Raw genomic sequence first — 5643 nt, 5'->3', positions numbered from 1 at the left:
TGGCTGGAAAATTAATTTGCTCTAGGATGCTTGGACACATGTACATTTATGACCTTGCTTTGTTCAAACTATCATGAAATGCTTAATTTTAATCCAATGGACTTGAAATTTTACATGCTCATTCTAGACACATTGCTGGATGTTTTAGGCTTGGTTTGGTATTTTTCTCATGTACCAATTCTATTTTATGCTTGTGTTTGCATGGTGTGACAATTTGTGTCACACCTTTGGTTATCCAACTTGTGAAACTTAATTTCCATGCCAAATGATCTCTAATGCTTCTGATTTTTTGCATGATGGATGTTTTGGATGTGTTAAATGTTCATGATTTTTTCCAGAATTATTTGAATCATTTCTGTTTTGATTGGGATTTTTCATTCTTAATGTTCAAATATGTGCCTTGAATTGGTCTTTGACTTCACATGCCTATTACATGAACTTGCTTATTGATTTTGGTTTGGTCCTTTTTGGGACTTGTTCTTGATTGATTAAATATGATTCATGTTGTATTTGAAGTTCTGTTTTGGATTTTTGATCCTCTTTTGACCCTGGGCTTTGACCTAGTGGTTTGTTACTTACATTTGAGTTGTGAATTTCAGGTTCAAGTATACATCTCCATGGTTGATGTTGCTCCTTCATTTGAGCTTGATAATTTGTTGTTGTTGGCTAACATTTGCTGTTTTGTAGGCTTTGAGGATAATTCACTTGTGTTTATGGCTTATGTGTTGCATATTGGGTTGTCTGTTTGACTTTGACTATTGACTGTTGTCTGAGTATTGTACTCATTGGTTTAGCTGCTTCCATAGGTACCTAAGTTGCTTTAAGTTCATTTGAACTTTGCTTTGCTTGCTTGTGGTTTCCATACCACTGAGGTATAATTCCTTAATCTTCATGTAGTCTGGAAGACCTGTCATGTTACTTTGGCAGGCACCTGTCTGAAGCCCTCCTTAAGAGGCAATGCTTGTGTTTGTTTAGTTTTGTGCCAAGCAGGTAAAGACCTCTTAAGAGGCAATTGGCAGATAAAAGGGATGTGCAATCCATCCCCTGCTATTCGGTTGTGTCATTCACTTTGCTCACACCATGTGTTGATGCATTGTGAATAAGAACCCAAGATCTTGTTGTGTCAGTCATGTGGAGAAGAGTTCCTACATTCTGAACTCCCACACTTTCTATTTGATTCAAGCTCTCCCAGGCCAGGGATAAGAGCTGTGAGGTCTTACCCTCACTTCCCATTTCATCTGCTTCACCCTAACTCTCAATGTTAGGGTTAAGAGCTAAAAACACCCCATTCCAGTTGGCTTGTTTCTACAGCCTAGCCTTGTATGAGCCAATTGTTTGCATATAGTGTGTGTGCTTGCTTTATTGTGCTTGTACTTGTTTGATTGTGTTGTTTAGGATAGCTTACTTCCTGTGCAAGTTAGGATAGAAACCTCAACATAGGGATCTTATGCATGACAACTTCTAGGCTCGAGTCGTAGTCTCCCTAGTAGCTTGTTATCTTCCCTTGTCTCTGGTCAGGTTAGAAGTTCTTTCCCTTTTAAGGGGAACTACGTCGCCCTGATCCTCATACCAGATGAGGTACGTAGGCAGGAGATGAGCTGATCTCTCTGGGCGCCTTTTTTCTTTCTCAACCCTCTTGTTTGTGTTTGGAGTCTGACGTAAGTCCAGCGATTGGCAGTCGGTTTCCTGTGTCTTGTTTGTTTGTGGGAGTCTGACATAAGTCCAGCGGTTGGCAGTCGGTTTCCTGTGTCTTGTTTGTTTGTTGGAGTCTGACATAAGTCCAGCGATTGGCAGTCGGTTTCCTGTGTGTGTTGTTTGTTCGGAGTCTGACGTAAGTCCAGTGATTGGCAGTCGGTTTCCTGTTGTGTGTTTTGTTTGGCGTGCGTTAGCCGAGCTACGAGTGCTCTGATTCTTTCTCTGGGTAGAGAAGATACGTATTCATAGGATACGACATTCTAGCGAGCACGTTTCCCCTATCCCCGAACTACGTCGACTCTGATGTTTGTTTCTGACAAACTACGTAGGACCAGGATGCGACATCCTGCCGAGTCCTCTTCTTCCGCCTTTCATCTGTGTTTGATTTCAGCATGTGTGCGGTTTTTGAGCAGTCTTTTTAGCAACCTTTCTTCTATTCTTCTGAGCATGGATCCCGTCGAGTACGACGGATGCGTAGGGGTGCTAATACCTTCCCTTCGCATAACCGACTCCCGATCCCATCATTCTCTGGTCGCGAGACCATTCCTTTCCAGGTTTACTTCGAGCGTTTCCTTTCCCTCTTTGGGATAAATAACGCACGGTGGCGGCTCTGTTGTTTCTTTTTCTCCGCCGGTTTTTCGCGTAATGTGAAACCCAAGACAAAGCATAACATATTTTCTCAGGCATAGAATACCGAGACTCACAATCGGTGAACTTCTTATTGAGGTAGTAGATTGCATATTCTTTCTTACCAAATTCATCTTGCTGACCAAGAACACAACCCATACTCTCTTCAAGCACAATCAAATACATGATCAAATGTCTTCCTTCAACAGGAGGAGACAGAATAGGAGGCTCAAGCAGATACTCTTTGATACTGTCAAAAGCTTTCTTGAAATCCTCGGTCCAATCACAAGGTTGATCTTTCCGAAGGAGCTTGAATATAGGTGAATATTTGGTAGTCGTATGTGATGTAAATCTTGAAATATAGTTCAAACGGCCGAGAAAACCTCTAACTTGCTTCTTAGTTTTGGGCGCAGACATCTCTTGTATTGCTTTGACCTTGGCAGGATCAACTTCAATACCCTTCTCACTGACAATAAAGCCCAACAACTTACCAGAGCAAACACAAAATGTACACTTGGTGGGATTCAAATGGAGTTTATACTTCCTTAAATGTTGGAATAGCTTCAACAAATTCTCAACATGCTCATCTTCAGTCCTTTATTTGGCAATCATATCATCAACATAGACCTCAATCTCTTTATGCATCATATCATGGAAAAGAGTGGTCATGGATCTCTAGTACGTTGCACCATCATTCTTTAAACCTAAAGGCATCACTCGATAACAGAATGTTCCCCAAGGTGTAATGAATGTGGTCGTCTCCATATCTTTGGGTGTCATCTTAATCTGATTATAACCGGAAAATATGTCCATAAAAGAGAAGACGTTGAATTTAGCTGTATTGTCTACCAACATATCAATGTGTGGCAGAGGAAAATCATCTTTAGGACTGGCTTTATTCAAATCTCTATAATCAACACACATACGAACTTTTCCGTCCTTCTTAGGAACAAGAACAATATTGGCCACCCACTGCGGATATTCGGATGTAACAAGGAAACTTGCATCAATATACTTTTGTACTTCCTCTTTGATCTTCACTGCCATATCAGGATGAGTTCTTCTAAACTTCTGCTTGACCGCTGGGCATTCTGACTTTAACGGAAATCTATGCTCCACAATATCAGTATCAAGATCTGACATATCTTGATAAGACTAAGCAAACACATTGGAATATTCTCGGAGAAGATCCACCAACCCCTTTTTCACCTATGGACGAAGTTGTGACCCAATCTTGACTTCCTTGATATCATCTTTGGAACCCAAGTGGACCAATTCAATCTACTCTTTAAACGTCTAAATGGTTCTTTCCTCGTACTCAAGCAAACGAGATAACTCATCAGTAATATCTTCATCATCATTTTCTTCCTCGGCTTCAAACACAGGGAAATCAAAGTTTGAAGAGGGAGTAGGATCATTATGTTCAATGGGTTTGAGAAGCAACTTGCATAATGATTTGATATTTTGGTTTTAGAAATATGAAGTGCAAACCAATATTATGCAAATGTGGGAGAAATTATTGCTTATTTATGTTTTTTGTGATTACCATTTTCAGAAAAAGCAAAAAGTAAAAACAACATAAATGTAGATGAATAAAATTGTATTTTATTGGTCATAATTTGAAAATGCCCAACAATGTTTCACTTCTCCCTTAGGCATATGAGAAGGATCTTTCATAAACAATAAGACATATTACTTTGAATGATGGACTACAATAGGAACGTCAACAACAACCCAATTGTTGCAAATATGTTAGTGCATCACAAACTTGGCGTTGTCTTCCTCATCTTCATCTTTAATGATAGCAGCTGAGTGTTATTATTCTTCATGAATGAACCCTCCACTGCAAAAAACTTGTTGCATAGTCTTAACATCGCCTTTGAACGACCCTTACTGAAATATTAGATCAACCATGTTCTTGTTCTCAACGACTTCTATGATACGACCCCACTTGTCAGTGCCACCAGCCTGAAAAACTTCCCTTGCATCTTTCAGAGAAGACATGGGTGCCCCAGTCTTCTGAACTTCATCAGCTATAGACAAAGCTTGGAGCTGAGTTCCAGCTTCTTCTTCAGCTTCAACATAAGTGAAAGACGGGAGGTGGCTTACCAACAACGCTTTCTCTCCTCCCACAACAACGAGCTTTCCTTTCTTAACAAATTTGAGTTTCTAATGCAGAGTAGATGTGACAGCACCAGCCTCGTGAATCCACGACCTTCCCAGTAAACAACTGTAGGTCGGGTGAATGTCCATTACTTGAAAAGTAATTTGAAAATCACTTGGATCTATCTTAATTGGGAGGTCCACTTCTCCGATAACAGTTTTAGGGAACCTTCGAACGCTTTTACCACCACACCACTGTACCTCATAGGTGCGCCCTGATAAGACAACCTTGCCAAAGTAGATTTGGATAGCAAATTCAATGACGAACCAGTGTCTACCAAAACCTTTGATAAGGCATATTCTTTATAATTCATGAATATATGGAGGGCCAGGTTATAATTTCTTCCTTCCTCGAGAAGCTCTTCATCACAGAAACACAAATTATTGCAAGAAGTGATATTGGCAACGACATGATCAAAATGATCAACCGCGACATCATGTTCTACATATGCTTGCTCAAGCACCTTCCACAATGCCTATCAGTGTGCTTCAGAGATCATCAATAGTGATAAGACATATATCTTTAATGATGTTTGGAGCAGCTGCTCCACAACATTGAACTCACTCTTCTTGATTAATCAGAAAACCTTATAATTAATATCCTTAACCTTCAACCCGTTGGATTCACCAGACTGACAAGTTGGAGCATTAATAGGATAAACCACAGGAACATCCGCCTTCTTACCAATCACAACATCCTCCCCAACCTTCGGAGATATTGGGCCAAATACACGATCGCTGCAGGTTACTTTAACAACATCTATGATGCTCACTACTGAATTTGTTGCGGAAAGAGAAACCTCTTTCCCATTCTCAATCGTAGTAGCATTATATTTGTAAGGTACAACTTTATCGGATGCATATGGGACTAAGCCCGCTAACCGTATTACCAACGACAATACCGATCTATTATCACTTTTATTGCTGCTATCAAATTGAATTACTACTCTCTCCGGAGTCTTGAACACTGGCACAATAACATTTACATCATTACCCATATCTATGGAATGAGTAATCTGAATAACACCTTCATCTATCAACTTCTGAATGTCCCTCTTGACAATCATACATCCTCGTGGATTAACACTGCAGATAACACAACCATCATGGGCATGTTCACAATCACTGATCAAACACAGAGTTCTATGCATCTCCACC

Source organism: Lathyrus oleraceus, chromosome 4, assembly GCF_024323335.1.
Source record: "Lathyrus oleraceus cultivar Zhongwan6 chromosome 4, CAAS_Psat_ZW6_1.0, whole genome shotgun sequence".
In the NCBI taxonomy this organism is placed as follows: domain Eukaryota; kingdom Viridiplantae; phylum Streptophyta; class Magnoliopsida; order Fabales; family Fabaceae; genus Lathyrus; species Lathyrus oleraceus.
This window is presented reverse-complemented; position numbering follows the sequence as displayed.